Genomic DNA, 17,832 nt, shown 5'->3' on the forward strand with positions numbered 1-17,832 from the left:
ATAGTAGACCTGATTAGACCCGAGCCTAGATACCATACCCGAAAATCGGGTCCAAGTATGATTGACTTGGGTCTGAACCAAACCCGACCGGTTGGTCTATATCTTCCTAAGGAGGCAGGGGCCCCTTGAACTTATGGTATGGCCCATATATCCTTACATCAATATCCAAACACTGTACACCAAAGCATGGGCTGCAGCCCTGTCAAAGTGTCCAATCCATTTAAATGGGCCGGGCTGCAGAGTGGTCAAACAAGTCGCCACCCTTCTGCAAGGGCCCGGCCATGGGTTGGGAATGGATGGAAGGGAAAATTCCATTTATGGAACAACCTTGTGCCCCTAATTCCAAAAGACTGAATTTTCTGATGTGGTCTGCCAAACAGAGACTAGGTTAACCTCCATCATCTTTTGGAAAAAATTGATTTGTTTTTATGATTTTTTATTGCCCTTTGGAATTAAAAAATACTTATTTTACCATAAAAGAGAAGTGTAAGTATTTGACTCACTTTAGTGAATGGCAATAGTTGGCCTTTGTTTGGTCGTTTTCGAAAGAAAAAAAATCTCATATCAGGAAACTCAGGAATGTGAGGCTCTTTTTTTTAGATCAAGGGTAAAAGATTGGCCCTTAAATAAAGTTTTTCCAATGAAAATTTATCAATGAAAACAAGTTGAAAACAAGTCAAAGCATAATCATGGTTTTTAGTTAAATCAATTTTTAAAATTTGTATCAAAATTTTCAAGCAAGTTGAGGGATAACGTCTATGGGGATTCAAAACAGAGACCCCTTTGGTCTCATGATAGTAGTAACTTTAACTGGTGTGCTCGGGCTTGGCTGTAGGTAGGGGTGTGAACGAGTCGGGTTTACCTGGATTCGAACCAGGTCAAACCCTATAAGGTCCGGGTATGGTAATAAATATGAAGACCCGATTAAGACTTGGGTCTGGACTCGAAGGTCCAATTAATACATGGATCCTGGTATAGTTTGTGAAATTTTATATCAAACTTGGGCCCAACCCGAGTTTCGATTAAGACTCGCATTTTTTAAATATAAAAATGATAAAAAATATTATTTTACTGGGTATGGCCCAGGTCTGATTCATGTAGTTCTTATCAGGTCCGGATTTGGTTTCTCTTATAATGGGTTCGAACCGGATACCGTACCCAAAAATCAGGACCAGGTCTGGTTCCAGAGGGGTCCGAACCAAACCCGTCCAGTTGACACCCCTAGGCGTTGTTAACCCAAGCAGAAGTTTACCTTGAAGGTAGGCGGGCCATTAAGTGACCCGGTTCCCGGCAAGGGTTCCTCAACATTAAAAAAAAAAAACTATCCAGTTATCTCATTCTTCACTTCCTACTCTCAAAAAAGATTTTACCAAGGAAAGTACAATTGTTTCAATATGAAAAAGACATTTCAATATTAAAAAGGTTTGTTGTGTTAATCAGGCGATACCCGGATTCGAACTGGGGATAAAGGATTGTCCACAGGGGCTTTGCCTTCCTAATTAAGGACAATTGTGATTTGTCACAAGCTCAAAGTTGGGTGTACTTTCTAGTGGACAAGAAAGACCTCAAAGTCTTTCGACTAGTTAAAAAAAAAAAAAAAGTGCATACTTGTGGATGTTTGATTGTGTGCTCTGCACCGACTCACGTCACATGCCCACAATCAAACAGCGGATGCACGTCCGCAAGATGTGCGACACTTTTTTTTTTGTACCCACCGCCTAGAACAGTAGGGATGGTACAATTTTTAAAAAACTAAAAAAAAAACTTGTAGAGGATAAATTGGACAGTGTATTCTGGATAGGACAACCGTCCTGTCTGTATTGGGCAAGATGTTCTGTCCTAACCTAGACGGGGAGTCAAACACACCCTAAATACCAACTATTAACCCTACTTCTAGCATGGATTGTGTCTACGAAGCTCAATGCTAGTAAGGCTAAGCCAATTGGCTTTTTCTCAAAGACAAATCCTTTGTCAAATTTTGTTCACTTCATCAATAACTTAAGCAAAATAACAATTTGAAAACTAGTGATGTCATAAAAAGCTACCTAATTGTCTACTTGAATGCATCGCAAGCCTCATTGAGGTACAAAATTACATTTTCCTCTTTCTTTATTAAACAACTCATCTTATGTTCTTTTGTTAATCAAATCAATAATGATGCCATTTTAATCACTTTTTTTACTAAATAAAAGTTAATTGACTGTTTTAGCAGCACCAAGAGTATCTTCCAAACATGATTTATAAAAAGCAAAGTAAGGGATGCAAACAGTTTGGATTTCGGATCAGAAAATACATTGGAGAGTCGAATAAGTTCGGATCCGGGACAACCAAAATTTGCAAAAGCCCCATCCTGAATTCGACTCCTTTTCAATTCAGCTGGCAGCTAGTTGTAATCAGCAAAGAGATAGATGTCATTTGTATATAACTTAACTGATAAGCGAGGCAGTTTTTTTATAAATTATTCTTTAAAAATAGTAAAGTTCAGTTTTGTCCCAAAAGATGCATTTTTAGCTTACAGTTACAGCCTTACTGCTTGAACCTTGGCAAGCAAAGGTTTTATGATTGTCTTCGACTAGTGAGGGTATCTAAGGAACTCTAGTTTTTTTTTTTATAAAATTCAGATGAAAATAAAAGAAGGAACGAGAACGCTTAAATTGACAGCTAGTGTGTGTGTGTGAAAGAGAGAGAGAGAGGTTCACCTCGGCAGGTATGCTTCTTCTTCCCCTTAATTTTTTGTTTGTTTTAAATTAAATTTGTTTTCTTAAATCTTGGTTATGTCAGAAATCTGATGTATGGTTTCTTTAGAGATTGACTTTTTTTCCTTTTTATGTTGGATGGTATCTGGGTGTGTTTCCTTTGAGCATCTAGGGTTTTTTCATGTTGCCCTCTTTTCCCTATCTATTCTTGTTCCGAGTTTTTCGTGATTTTATGCGATTGTTGTGATTTCGGTTGTACCCAACTCTTCTTTTGTTGTCATTTTCGTGTTTTTGTGTTTAGGATTCATGAATTTGGTGGTTCCGGGAATTGTTGTTGAGTTGGGGCTCTCTTTCTGAGCTTTTATGGGTTTGATGGTTTGAATATTTCGTTGTTTGTTTCCTATTTTCCAGAGAGAGAGATTTTCTCCCTAGTTCTTTGTCCGCCATATTTTGGTCCTCACTTTTCGTTCGAACGAGTTTTGCTTCCCAGATTGCGAATTCGAGACGTACTGTCAATCTACTATAGACTTCGTTTATCTTTTGTTTGGTTGTTCAGAACTTAGGTGCTTCTTTGTTTGAAGAGTAGCGAGTTTATTCTTTCTGGTAATCTAGAAAAGTTGCGTGTTGTACTGGTAATTTTGGTATTATGAATTTCGTGAGATTGTTCACTTAATGTCAAAGTTTCAACACGAGTGCTTGTATGATACTTTAGTTTGATGGCTTGTTTCTATGCAGATTGATTTACAATTTCAGCTTTATTAGATGAAATCTTTTTTTTTCACTTAGTAGGAAACTGTATACACTTTTAGATCCATTATAAATGTGATGAACATGGAATTTATGCTTTTATCCTTGCCTTACATATCGAAAATGTGAATTTCGTTGCCTAATGTATTTGAAAATGATACATTATGATGTATGATTAGTCAGATTCTTGCTTTTTCCTTTCATCAGAGAAACAAAACTTGTCTTTTGGATGAAAGAAATCACATTCCATTTTTTTGAACATGCTGGTTGAATTTCTACAAGTTTTGTGCCTAGCTTTCCATAATATGTGTTATGTTAGTGGTTCGACTGTGAAAAAATTTATTATATTATCAGTCATTGCCATCGATGACCCAAATTGCATGTGGGGTGGTGTTTTCTGCTCCAAGTTGTATATTGTTCTTGTATGGTGTAAAACTGTAAACTCCTCCTGCTGGCTTTTATCGCATTTTGACATTGTTATGCCTGTCATAGTCATCTCACTTTTTCTCTGGACAAAGTTAACATCATGATTAGGGTTTATTTACAAGTTACAGCCTGTGACTTCATCTAAACTGCCTGTGTCCAAGGTTGCCAGACTAAGAAGCATAAGCAGGAAATGATACGGGAAACAGAAGCGAGAAATGAGACATTTTAAAATTTATAGTAAGCGAGAAGTGAGGAATCAATTTAAAAGCAAAATAGGAATAAACAATGATGAATGAAGCAATGTGGGAACTGAGTAGGAATTGAACAAGAAGCAAATAAAAGCTAAAATAAAAATGACTATTCTTATATTTCATGATTTTTAGTGCAAGAATTAGATTTTTATTAAAATTTAAAAATGATGGCTATCAATTTATGAGAAAGCACAGGGAAAGTGAGTGGAAGCGTGAGAAGAAGCACATGGAAAACATGAAAAGAAATGTGAGAGAAGCATATTGGAAGTTTGTAGCGAAGCATGGATGAAGCGTGTGGGAAGCATAGGAGAAGCGTGGAAGAATCGAGATTCTCGTGAAGTTTCTGAAGCGAGGTGTATTGTGCTTCCGAAACGAGTTTCTACGAAGCATGCTTTCCACCTACCTAAGAAGCTTCTCGTAACTCTGTTTATGACATAGACACAGGAACCTTTTGTGGATTCATTTATGTATCCCTGTTATGTTATACATTGTTGGATTAAATTTAAATTTTGATGGCACAACATGCTGAGTTACCTGAGTATGGACACCTAGATATCAGTGGCTCTTAATTATGCATTGGGTTATCACCCACCGGTTATGATAACAAGCCTTGGCCCAGCGGCCAGAGCCCTATTGCCATGGAATAACTATGCTACCTGATTCTACTTAGTTACGGTTTGTGGGATTGCCTTTTTTGGGTCTGATTCAGATTTTTAGCAAAATGTTTTAATTTAATCTTCCGCAACTTTTGAATTTACCCTTGGATGTATTGTGATATCTCTCTAGATCTTTGAACAAACCTGACTTGGAGTAAGGAGAATCACTGTACTTTACATATTATTTCCAATGGGAGATGGAGATTCTCTTCCTCCTTCTAAAAAGAGAGTTGCTGGAAGGGAGATCTCTCGTGATGATCCAGGCCTTGATGCCGATGACGATGCCCCAGAAGAGGAAATGGGGACATTTAAGAAAGCTAGTGATGAAGTGTTAGCAACTAGAAGGATTGTTAAGGTTCGCCGCAACCAGCCTGCATCTGCTGCTGCTTCTAACCCATTTGCTGGTGTGTGTTTGGTTTCCCAACCCGCTGATTCTCCTGCTGTAAGTGATGCTGCTTCTGATGCAAAGCTGTCTGATACAGCTACTGTTACACATCCTACCCATGATGAAGTGCTTCCAAAAGAGGAGGGTGGTGATGGCACTGGTGAACCAGAGAAAATTGATGAGGATAAACCGTTGCCAGAACCCACTGCGGACTTGGTTTCCAACTGTGAAGACATCAAAAGAGATGGTGAAGGAACTCCAGGAGATTCAGTAAAAGAGCCAAATGGAACTAATGGCACTGCTGAAGAATCAAAGACCAGAACTGATGGATCATCCAAAGAAAGAGGTGATGAAGCGAAGGGTGATTCTGGTGAAGATGTGATCCCGTCGGGTGCAACCAATAAAGTGGAGGCAGTAGATTCAGAAGATCCAGCTGTGAGCAAAGAAGGGGAGGGAAATGGCGGCGGAGTGAAAACAAGGACATCAGCTCCCCTCAATTTATTTCAGCAATTATCCAGCAGCCAGAATGCTTTTACTGGTCTTGCAGGAACTGGGTTTGCCAATCCATCTTTTTCATTTGGGAAACTTCCAACAACAGATGGTTCTTTCAGCTTCAGTACTTCAGGATTTGGTTCTGGATCAACCTCCATCTTTGGCTTAAAGGGCAGCAACACATCTTTGCCTTTATTTGGTACTGGAATCTCTAACAATGGAGGCTCATCTCTTGGTACTCCAGCTGGAGATTTTAATAAATCCGGTGGAAATGTTCTGCCTGCGATGCAGGAGGTACCTGTCGAAACTGGTGAAGAAAATGAGAAGGCAGTTTTTGTTGCTGATGCCGCATTGTTTGAGTTCCTCGATGGTGGTTGGAAGGAAAGAGGCAAAGGTGAGCTGAAATTGAATGTTGCTACAGACAGTGTTGGGAAGGCGAGGTTGGTAATGAGGGCTAAAGGGTACTACAGGTTGATCCTGAATGCGGGCCTCTATCCAGATATGAAACTCACAAACATGGAGAAGAAAGGCATCACCTTTGCATGCATCAATAGTGCTGTTGAAGGTAAAAATACCCTGACTACATTTGCTTTGAAGTTCAAGGAAAGTTCTATTGTGGATACATTTCGAGCAGCGGTGATGGATCACAAAGGAAAGAAAAGTACAGTTCTGAAGACACCTGAGAACTCTCCAAAGGCTTCAGATGACTAGAGCCACGAACTTTTCGCCAGGAAAAGCAAGCCTACCTCCACGTCTTCATACAGGAAAGTTTTTGAATGAATTCATAGTTGTTTCTGTTGCCCCTTATGTTGTAGTATTAGAGATCTGCGTATTTGGGCTTTCAAATATGGCGGCCACTGTAATTGGTTGAGTTCTTCAATCTAGATTGAGAGAGGTAAATGGCCATTTCAGATCCATAATTTTGTTCTCTGGGATACTTGTGGCATGAGGCTGTTTTCATAAATTATAAGAGATCCATTGCAAAGTTTTGACACTGTTTTCCTGATACAGCTTATCATAATTACTAGTATGGAACTTTGGGTCTCTCTCTCTCTCTCTCTCTCTCTCTCTCTCTCTCTCTCTCTCTCTCTCTCTCTCTCTTGTGTGTGTGTGTGTGGAAGATCACTGCTTGGAGCCCCTTGTCGAAATGTTACAGTGGTGGTTGTGATATGTACTCAGAACTTATGCTGTGATACCTAAGGGTATACTGTTGCACATCATCCACATTCTCCCTAAGGGTTTGGGTGTTGGTGACCCCACCCATGGTTTACCTCGCAGGGAGGCGGGCCATCAAGTGACCCAGTTCTCGGCGAGGGTTCCTTGTCATCCAAAAATCATTGTTATGGACTTAAAATGAGTGGGATCCCATCCTATGTCACATGGACACGGGTACAGAGACACACACATGAATTTTATGAAAAAAGTACATTTGTTTTCTTGACATTTAACTACAAAAATATTATTTAAACTATTTTATATAAATTATACAACTTTTTTATTTTTTCTCAGAGAAACCGCTCCTCGCTCTGGTTCAGCCCAAAGCAGGTTATATGTCCCCCCCCCCTTCCCGAACAGGGCAGTTAGCTACATCTCATGTTTGGGGGTCCCAAAGAGCACCACGTATGTAAGCATGTGTGTCTCGTATCCCCATGTTTGTCAGCATTAATTAGCGTTGGAGTTTGATGCGATTGCAAAGACTTAAGTACCCTCTTCTCCATTGGTGTAAAAAAAAATGACGATTCTTGAAAAAAAGTGGTTGTAAAGACTTAAGTGTCCTGAAGATGATTATTTAAGACCCAGTCTCTGCACTGCAGGATTATCTGAGAAAGAAATCTCCCCTGGAGGAGGCCATGAACATCAACCCTCTCACTCTCTCTCTTCTATTTTTGCTTCTATGCACATCCAATAGAAGATCTTACATTGCTCCATCAAGCACCGGTTGACCTGCACATTGACTGTTGTGGAGCCTGATTCAGAGTTTTTACCCTTACAGGAGGAGGGTTTGGGGGTTCATCCCAGCGTGGGTAGCATCATTCAACTAAATGAGTTGTAGATCCTGATTCAGAGTTTTTACCCTTATAGGAGAGGGGTCTGGGGGCTCCTCCCAACGTGGGTAGCATCAGTCAACTTGAAGAGTTGTGGAGTCTGATTCAAAGTTTTTACCCTTACAGAAAAGGGGGGTCTGAGGGCTCGTCCCAGCGTGGGTAGCATCATTCAACTTGAAGAGTTATGGAGTCTGATTCAGAGTTTTTACCCTTACAAAAGGGGGGTCTGAGGGCTCCTCTTAGCGTGGGTAGCATCATTCAACTTGATGAGTTGTGGAGTCTGATTCACAGTTTTTACCCTTATAGGAGGAGGGTTTGGGGGTTCCTTCCAATGTGGATAGCATCGTTCAACTTGATTTGTTGTGGAGCCTGATTCAGAGTTTTTGCCCTTACAGGAGAAGGGTTTGGGGGCTCCTCCCGATGGTCATCCGACGAAACAAACCTGAGCCATCAAAAATGTCTGTTTGAACTTTTCATCGTCATCTTCTTCTTCTTTCTCCGTAAAACAATGTAAAACTCTCTCTTTCTAGAGAAGAAACCAAGGGAGGCAAAGAGTTCCCCCTGAAGAAGGCCATGAACATCAACCATCTCACTCTCTCTCCCTTCTCTCTCTACTTCTGTGCACATCCAACAAACGATCCTACATTTCTCCATCAAACACCGACTGACTTGCACACGGACTGTAGCATCGTTCAACTTGATGAGTTGTAGAGCCTAATTTAGAGTTTTTGCCCTTACAGGAGGGGGGTTTGGGAGCTCCTCCCAGCGTAGGTAGCATCATTCAACTTGAAGAGTTGTAGAGTCTCATTCAAAGTTTTTACTCATTCATGTTTTAAGGCATTAGATCTCATGTTTGAACACCCACGCACGTGCAGTTTGCTTTCATCATGTTCAGTTGCTTTCTAGATTATACTTTAAATTCTGGTGCATTTTAGATCTATCGATTTGTATGTAACCAGAGCTCATTTTAATCTGAATTTTTTACTGTAACTTTATGCATATGTCTTCATGCTCTCCACCAAAAATCAGATCATTCTGAGTTTGTTTGACCCACTTTAAAAATCGAGATTCAGAACCTGTTATTTTGCACCGTCAGGATTTTAGCAGAATCAGGACCAACTTGCGGGAGTGATTTCTCCCTAACCAGAGATGATTTTTTCGATCCGTAAAAAGGGTTGTTTTCTAAATTGAATTTAGTTTGTTCATACCAAATTTCAGCGATTTCTATGGTATTTTCATACCAGTTTTGGGTCGAAAACCATAACCCTGTCACCCTGTGTCATTTTAACGGCTCAGATTTTGATCCATTTTGCCTGAATTTTATTTCCCTAATAGGAGATCATTTTTCAGTTCTGTAAAACTGGTTCTTTTCGTTTATGTGTCTAGTTCATCCCTGTAAATTTTCAGAATTTTTCATGGTCAATTACTATTTTATTTTGATTAAATACCAGAACCTTATATCCAGATTTTATAAATGTTCTGAAAATTATCATAATGACTGAAATGACCAAAATACCCCTAATGGATATTTACCTATTAAATCATTATAAATATATATATACATACAACTTAACAGGCAACACGTATACGATTGTAATTATTTCACTCAAAAAAGTATATAAAATAACAAAACATTATTATTACCTTAATCACATTTACATAAATACCCATATCATTCAAAAGATTCAGTCATATGGCCAAATAATTTCTCAATTTCACTGCAACCTTATTTACAAAAATTTCCATCTCATTCAAAAGATTCAGTCATATGGCCAAGTGATTTCCCAACAACCCTCCTACCCTCCAAAGCATCTACAGTAGTTATAAAAATCCCTGTCTCATTCAAAAAAAAAATTCAGTCATATGGCCAAGTAATTTCCCAAAAACCCTGCTACCCTCCAAAGCACCAACAGTAGCATATTGTGTGTGGCTTGACCATTTTATAATGCAAATGGTCAGAAAAGCCCAACAAATTAATAAAGGGTATATATACTATAAACAAACACAACGTCATTTTAAGAATGTTATAACTGCGCCTAATTTTTGTCATGCAATGCCCACGATGCGTTCTTAAGAAGTACTAAGATGTTCACCTCTTAGGCACCCAACAAGACCATGTAAAATTTTGAGATGCTGCGGTATTTTGTGACAAGCTATTACTAGTATATTTCTTACACTAAAGAAACAACTTGAGATGCCTATTGGTGCTTGCATAGTGACGTTTTGTGCCTTGGAAATTTTTTCTTTTTTTATTAGCCCTTGGAAATTTTTTCATGGTAATGCAAGGTACAGACAACTTTTTTGAGTGCTCACTCAACTACATAAATGAATTACACTACTTCATAGCATACATCTCTTGTTTGGATCTTATACAAAAAGTTCATAAACACTATTATTTCTACCAAGTTCATGAATTACATACACTACTTATGTTCCAGGTGATGCTTCTACACCTCTAGGGCACGTTTGAATCTCGGGATGCACCCAAGTGGGGACAGACTAATCCCTGCCCAGGTGCTGTCCCGCATTTGATACGCAGCAACCAAGCAGGCCCGTCGGGGACAGCTTTCTTCCCACCCCTTTATATTTTACAAGGGTGCATGGGACCTGTGAGTCGCATCCCTAGGGGGCAACTCGCAGGTCCTGGACAAATGCCACCTGGTGTCCACTGAATCAAACGCAGCCCTATGGTACTGTCCAGTTGGAATGTGAAACATGGTAAAGTTTATGAAAACCATGACTTCTACCAAGTTCATGAACTTGGTTAACGCTTAGGTGATGATCAGGCACACATCTCAACTGTCAAGATAGAGAGGAGGTAGACAATCTGGATGTACAAATGGTCCAATGCAGGTATTCATACTGCTAAGTATCATGAACTTAGTATCATGTTAATTCTTACTCGTAATTAGCTAACTCACTTCCTTTCCGATAACGGTTGGGTTACATCAAGGATCTGCTTTAAGCCCTTTCCTATTTGCGATAGTGATGGATGAGCTTACGAGATCAATTCAAGAAAATGTACCGTGGTGTATGTTGTTTGTTGATGATATTGTTTTGATTGATGAGTCTAGAGCTGGGGTTAATGCTAAGTTAGAATTATGGAGACAGACATTGGAAGCTAGAGGTTTTAAGTTGAGTAAGAGTAAGACTGAATATATGGAATGTCGGTTTAGTAAGCAACGAAGTAGTGATGGGAGTGTAGTGAAGCTTGGTGAGCAAGATATACCGGTGAATGATTATTTCAAATATTTGGGATTCATCATTCAAAAGTATGGAGAAATTGATGGAGATGTAAATCATAGGATAAAGGTTGGGTGGATGAAATGGAAAAGTGCTACTGGAGTGCTGTGCGATCGTAGAATGCCATTGCGGTTGAAGGGAAAGTTTTATAGGACGACTATTAGACCCGCTTTACTATATGGTACGGAATGTTGGGCTGCCAAGAGACATCATATTCAAAAAATGAGTGTAGCTGAGATGCGGATGCTTAGATGGATGTGTGGAAATACAATAAAAGATAAGATTCGGAACGAAGAGATACGTAAGAAGGTAGGTGTTGCACCCATTGAAAATAAGATGCGAGAGAATCGTTTACGGTGGTTTGGACATATTCGGCGAAGGCCTAATGATGCTCCAGTTAGAAGGTTGGAGAAATGGGAAAATATATTAGTTAAAAGAGGTCGGGGTAGGCCTAGGAAGACTTGAATGAAGATGATAGGAAAGGATATGAATGCTTTGAACCTCACCGAGGACATGGCGTTGGATAGAAATGATTGGAGGAAAAGGATTCATGTGGAAGACCCAAAATGAATTTCTTTTTTGGTTCATATCGCTGACCCCAATTGTTTTGGGATGAAGGCGTAGTTGTTGTTGTTGTTGTTGTTGTTGTTGTTGTTGTTGGCAACTTGCTGTGTAAAATGACAGAACAGAAATGTGATATCTAATGAGAGCAAAAGTCCTATACTTTGAGTTAAAATTTGGACTCATCTTGCAATGCTTGAGTGAAATATCATATATTTTGATAAACATGAGCAGAGGACTATTTATTACTTCTTTTCTGTCTTTATATGCAAATACTGCAGTCTTAATGCTCTCAATTTACTGTAGCAAGGTCAACTACCTAGATGGTAAGCGTGCTTTGATCATATTTGCACTTCACCTTCTACTACCGTGGAAAACAGTCCTTCAAAGCCATCCAGCAACCATGGAAACTGTCCAAGTCATGCAGGTCATGGCCTTCCTCTTTGCCACCTTCTTCCTCTATCACCTTTGGCCAAGGAAGCCATCCACAGAATCTCATGAACCACCTGAACCAGCTGGACGTTGGCCCATAATTGGCCACCTCCCCCTACTCAACAAAGGTTCACCTCCTTATAGAACTCTCGCTGCAATTTCTGACCGGTATGGTCCAATCTTCACTCTTCAATTAGGCTGGCGAAGAGCACTAGTGATCAGCAGTAGCGAGTTGGCTAAGGAATGCTTCACCACTCATGATAGATCTTTTGCTGGCCGGCCATTGCTCTGCAATGGCCGGTATCTGGGCCACAATTATGCTGAGCTAGGCCTTGCGCCGTACAGCTCCTACTGGCGTGAGATCCCTAGGATCTCAACCATGTAGTTGCTTTCAGCTCGAAGGTTAGAGTTGCTTAAGCACATCAGGCATGAAGAGGTTGACTATCTTGTTAAGTTGCTGTATAGTGACTGGAAAAAATGAACCAGTGGAGATGAAAAGGAGGTTTGGCTTGCTGACAATGAATGTCATGATGAGAATGGTGTTTGGAAGGCGTTCTGGGGAAGAGAAAGCACACATTTTCAGTGACTTGATAGAGGAGTACTTCAATTTACTTGGAGTTTTCACACCTGATGCACTTCCATTCCTTGAATGGTTAGATATAGGTGGTCACTTGAAAGCCATGAGCAGAGTCAAAAGAAAATTGGATGAAATTATCACTGGTTGGGTGGAGCACCGCAGAAGAAAAGATTCCTGCAATGGTAGTCATGATTTTATTGACATTCTCATCTCAATTCTTGATGACAACCATTTGTCTGAGGCCCACCCTTCAGATTCCATAATCACAGCAACTGCAATGGTGAGTTGAAAGATACACTAGTTGATTTCTTGGTTCCTTTCTCTTTGTGATTGCATCTGCAACATTTGTATGCTATCCACCCAATGTTGCAAACTACTGCTTGATTTGTGGCAGAATCTATAATCAAGGAATTTATATTCCATGCCTTTTCCACCAGAGCCTGGAAATAAGTCATCTATTTAGATGACCATAACAAATTCTTCCTTGCCAGGGAAAGCAATTCAGATGCATTTTTCAAGGCCAGAAAGATTCCTTTTCAGAGAATCCAAACATAGGCATTCTTTGGAACCAGACACCTCTATTGTCATCATCATGATCTAACATCATCACCATCATCATGTGCCATTGCCACTACAATAAGCATGAGCCAATATCAACACCATCAGCAACAATGGAGCTATATAAGGAAATGGCAGAGAGAAATGAGGCGTGCCCCATAGCCATGTATCATCATCACCACTCTTATGGAAGCAACAGAAAGGTTTTATAATGACAGATTGCTCATCATGCTTTGTCATCCTGCACTATCATTGCCAACATGATTTTCATCATTACCTTTGTCACCAAAATGTACCTATCATCAACATCAATGTTTGATTGCATGTTGACTGAGAGGAATGATGGTGTTAATAGAGTTGATGGCATCATGATGGTGATGCTTTACTTTCATGATGTTGTAGCATCATAGGTATGGCAAAGATGATATTGATGTTGGTATAAGATAATGTTGACTTTGGGGCAAGATGCCTCCTATCTCTCAATTCTCTTTCTATATCACCTTTGTTGATGGTGATCATGTTAATGATATTGCTGCCCATGATATGGAGCAATTGATGATAATGGCAATGGTCGATGTGATGGTAGTACTAATATAGCTCATGGTAACAAAATTTAGCTGACCTATTCACACAGCTTTAGCAAGGCGATAATCAGTAAAATCTCTTATTAACTTGTCAGCTGAAGTAAGAGCCCTCAGATTTTTTACTCGCCAACTGCCTTGATCTATCTTACTTTTTCTTGGGCAATATATCTTCACCATGTGTAGGTCCTCACTGCACATCTTAGCTTTTAGCTTCCAGTTTGTGGTGCTTGACCTCTACATGCATGACAACTGAGTGGACCCTGGCAATATGTCATGCTTGTGCAGCCATGCTGAATGGTCCAGGTGATATCAATGGGCCATAGTTCCGAATTAGGTCCAACCAGTTGTGGATCATGCATGATCTGATGCATATCCAACCTGCTAAATAGACATAGTTGTGGATCATGCATGATTTGATTCATGGGATGGGATCCGATAATCAGAATGAGTACCTTTGAAGGTACTCGGCCACTCAAAATGCAACACTTGTCCAATTGTCTCCGGCATTTCGTGTTAAAGGCAATAATTACAAAAACCACTGAACATACCAAGAAAAATCCTGAAACACAAAAGTGATTTCCTTAAGTGTTAAACACAATAGTGATTTTCTTCTAAAAATCACTAAACTCTCAAAGTGAATTTCGCACAAAATTAGGCATGCATGAACCCAAGTTCAAGCTGGGTCTGAACCTAAACGAGCCAAGCTTGATAGCCCAAGCTTCTCTTCATTTGCCTCGTTTACCATCCCTAATCCTGACTACCTACTTCAATTGAATGATAGAACTGATGCGAGCAACAAACTTTTGTGTTTTTGTCTAAAGAGAGGTACGAGGGCTAAACACTCAAATCTACTTACTGATTCTTGTGATCTTACAGGCTATGATAGCTTCAGGAACAGACACTACTTCAGATACTTTGGTGTGGGCCCTCTCTCTCCTCTTGAACAACCGCCATGTGTTAAAGAAAGCTCAAGATGAGCTGGATGTCCATGTTGGCAGAGACCGGAATGTGGACGAATCAGATATCAAGAAATTGACATATCTGCACAACATAATCAAGGAGTCAATGCGCCTGTACCCGGCAGACCCGCTCGTGATGCATGAATCGATCAGACCAGTCAATGTAGGTCCGTATCGTATACCAGCAGGCACATGCCTATACGTAAACGTCTGGAAGATCCAGCAGGACACATGCGTGTGGGCGGACCCAGATGAGTTCCGGCCGGAGAGGTTCTCGACAAGTCACAAGGATGTCAATGTAGGTGGTCAGCATTTCGAGCTGTTGCCATTTGGATCGGGGCGGCGGTCTTGCCCGGGTCAGTCACTTGCTCTACAGGTTGCTCACCTGACCTTGGCACGTCTGCTTCATGGCTTTGAGTGGGCTACACCAATGAATGATATGGTTGACATGACTGAGGGCTTTGGCTTAACCCTTCCCAAACTGAACCCTCTCCATGTCTTGCTGCAACCACGTCTGCCTTCACATCTATATCAATGAGAGCCAATCTATGTTATAGAGAGAGAGAGAGAGAGAGAGTTCACTCCACAAAGATAAATGATTAAAGTTGAGTTTTTTATGTAGATGACTTAAGTTGTGTTTTGATAGCAATAAATGTGTTGATCATGGCATGGATATCTTGGACATAAATGTCATTCTTACTTTTGGGTGTTTTAAATAGATTTGCAGTGGAAGGCAAAGTGAGTCAAACATTGCAAGATCAACCTTTTTGTATCATTTGGGTCTACTTCAATCTAACCCATTCTTAACATGCCCCTTTTTCTGCACGTGCAGGTCTAAGATTTATGTTAGGGCTGGCCCAACCAAGGCCTTGCATTATAGGGCTTGGTTTGGTTATAGGGATGTGAACTGTTCGGATTCAGGTCAGATGTTGACAATAACCAAATTCAACTAATCGGAGTTAGATTTGGATGGAGAAAAGGTAATAGTGAATCGATTAAATACATGTAATTAGATTTGGATGTCCTTGAATTCGGTTAAGAAATCCTAAACTGAATCCAAACCTGATTATTAATTGGATTTGTTTTCCTTTACTGAATCCAACTAATTGGTGCCCCGTTGACATCCATGTTTGGTTGTGGTGATACTAATCGACTGTGATACTTAAAATGACTTTCTGTCAAGCACCTACATCGAATTACCTGATCAGGATTAAACTCAGATCTTACAGAAGAATCTCAGATCTGGTTATGGTCTGAGTCACTTTGCTACTATATCCACAGAACATGGGCAAAATCTTTTAATCTTCGTCTTGAAAAATAAAACAGGTTGGCTGGATATGATTCTATCTAGATCCGACCATGTGATTTGCCTGATTCTAACTGCAATATCGCTATACCTGACCTTGTTTGTTCCAAAACTAACCCACATTGAGGCATATACTACTCGATCTGACAATTTGGATTGGATCTGGTTTGGATTCAGGGCCAAACTCCAACTGATTTGCGTTCCAATTGTCAAGCCATTGTGATGCATGAATTCGACATGTGCTGCCCTTCCCGTCCGGTATGTCAGGCCGGTTTGCACCCCAGTGCCAGTGCCAAGCTGCATCATGACATGCCAAGAGGCCTTGTAGAAGCTTGAGCTTGGCCAAGCTACTTAGTGCATAGGCTCAAGCATAAGCTTGGCTAGGCTAGATTCCGCCCTCCTTCAAGCTCACCTGACTCCAGTTAGGTATTCTACTTTCAAGTCCATAGAAGCGAGGTTTAGTCCTTAACTCCAGGTCGAGCAGTGGGCTAAGTCAAATGGGCTAACTCATGTAGGTCTCTTGGTTACCTTTTTAGTATGTCTTGGAAAGGTGATTGCTTGTTAGAGCAGCAAGGGGTCAACATCAGGCCGGGTATCCGACTACTCGACTGGTTGTCAGATCGGGATGGGCTTAGCCTGATAAGGTAATTGGGCCCAGCCTATTTGCAAAATGAATAGGGCCCAACAGGCCCGAGCCCGAGCCCGAGCCAATTATTACTAGGTCGGGGCCTGTCAAGCCCAAATCAGGCTGAGTCGGCCCAATGTCCACTCCTAGTTGCATCTACTCACCATGAACGTCAGAATCAATAGTCCTTGTCGTAGGACATGGAAATAAACACTCCTTGTGATGTATTGCTTTGATAATTAATGTGCAGATGGGCCTCTGGGAGAAAAATATATGTGGTTTATGATTAGGGCTGGGCCCACCAGGCTTTAAGTGCAGCCCGGCCCGGAGATGGCCCCTTCTTAACGGGCTCAGGTTTGAAGAACAGCCCATGACTCAGGCCATTGGCCCAATGGAACAGTGTGAAGAGGGTCTGGCTCGGCCAGATCATCTGATAGAGGCGACATACTGGTCACCCAATTGAAGGGACGTCATGAGTTTGAAACTCACAGATGGTGAAGCCAGGTGTACTCACTGGTGGGCAACGGGACCTGGGTTTTTTACACCAATTAGCTTGGCCTGTGAGGTGGTTTTCCCTGGTTATCATCAGAAGGCAATAGGCATCCATATCTCTAATATTGGGAGACCTGCGTATCCGTATTATTCAGTGAATGCTATTTATGGTATGATAGGAAGGTTTAGGTGAAAAATGAAATGCAAGGTTGTTTCTCTCTTTATGATCTTGAAGGTGAGCTTCAAAAGAAACCCCACAACATAAAGTAGGGTGATGGGGCAGGCTGACAATGAATGGATTAACTAGAGGAAAGAGACAACACACCCCCTCAACGGGAATGCACCAGGACAAACCATCACAAAACTACCAAGGCTATTTTCTTCTTTTTTCTTTTTCTTTGCCTTTTTGCATTAATGGATCGGATCAATTGAAGCAGACTAGGTTCAACCAAAATCGGGAGAGTTGCCTTATTATTTAAAAGATCCAAATCAGCAGTTCACTCTTCTCCTCATTAAAGCCAACCAAACCATACTTAAATCCTCGGTAAAAGGCAAGCTTGAAATATATACTGAAAAGACAGGCTGGTACAGCATATTAGCGTGTGTGCAGTGGCGTAGCTAGGATTCATGTGTGTGTGTGTGTGTGTGGGTGGGGGGGGGGGGTGCGCAAACAGGGGTGTAGCAAAAAAAAAAAATGCTGTGATAGTCGGGTTCGGGAAAAAAAATTGAGCTAAAATAAAAAATAGCTACAATTATTAATAAAAATCTATTTCATATGGACAAATCAAACTATTTGC

General features: G+C 40.6%; 3 pseudogenes across 1 annotated transcript; all 3 read left to right on the forward strand.

Annotated features, from left to right (window-relative positions):
- The first annotated feature begins 2,656 nt into the window (after nt 1–2,656).
- On the forward strand, nt 2,657–6,707 carry LOC149815205 (nuclear pore complex protein NUP50A pseudogene; annotated as a pseudogene). Its single transcript, XR_016428109.1, has 2 exons — nt 2,657–2,707; nt 4,907–6,707. The product of XR_016428109.1 is annotated as a nuclear pore complex protein NUP50A pseudogene (transcript).
- A 5,198-nt stretch (nt 6,708–11,905) lies between these two features.
- On the forward strand, nt 11,906–12,319 carry LOC149815206 (demethylepipodophyllotoxin synthase pseudogene; annotated as a pseudogene).
- A 43-nt stretch (nt 12,320–12,362) lies between these two features.
- LOC149815207 (cytochrome P450 82C3 pseudogene) lies at nt 12,363–15,150 on the forward strand (annotated as a pseudogene).
- The last annotated feature ends 2,682 nt before the right edge of the window (nt 15,151–17,832 follow it).

This window comes from Nuphar pumila, chromosome 15, assembly GCF_984573655.1.
Source record: "Nuphar pumila chromosome 15, dmNupPumi1.hap1.1, whole genome shotgun sequence".
NCBI lineage: Eukaryota > Viridiplantae > Streptophyta > Magnoliopsida > Nymphaeales > Nymphaeaceae > Nuphar > Nuphar pumila.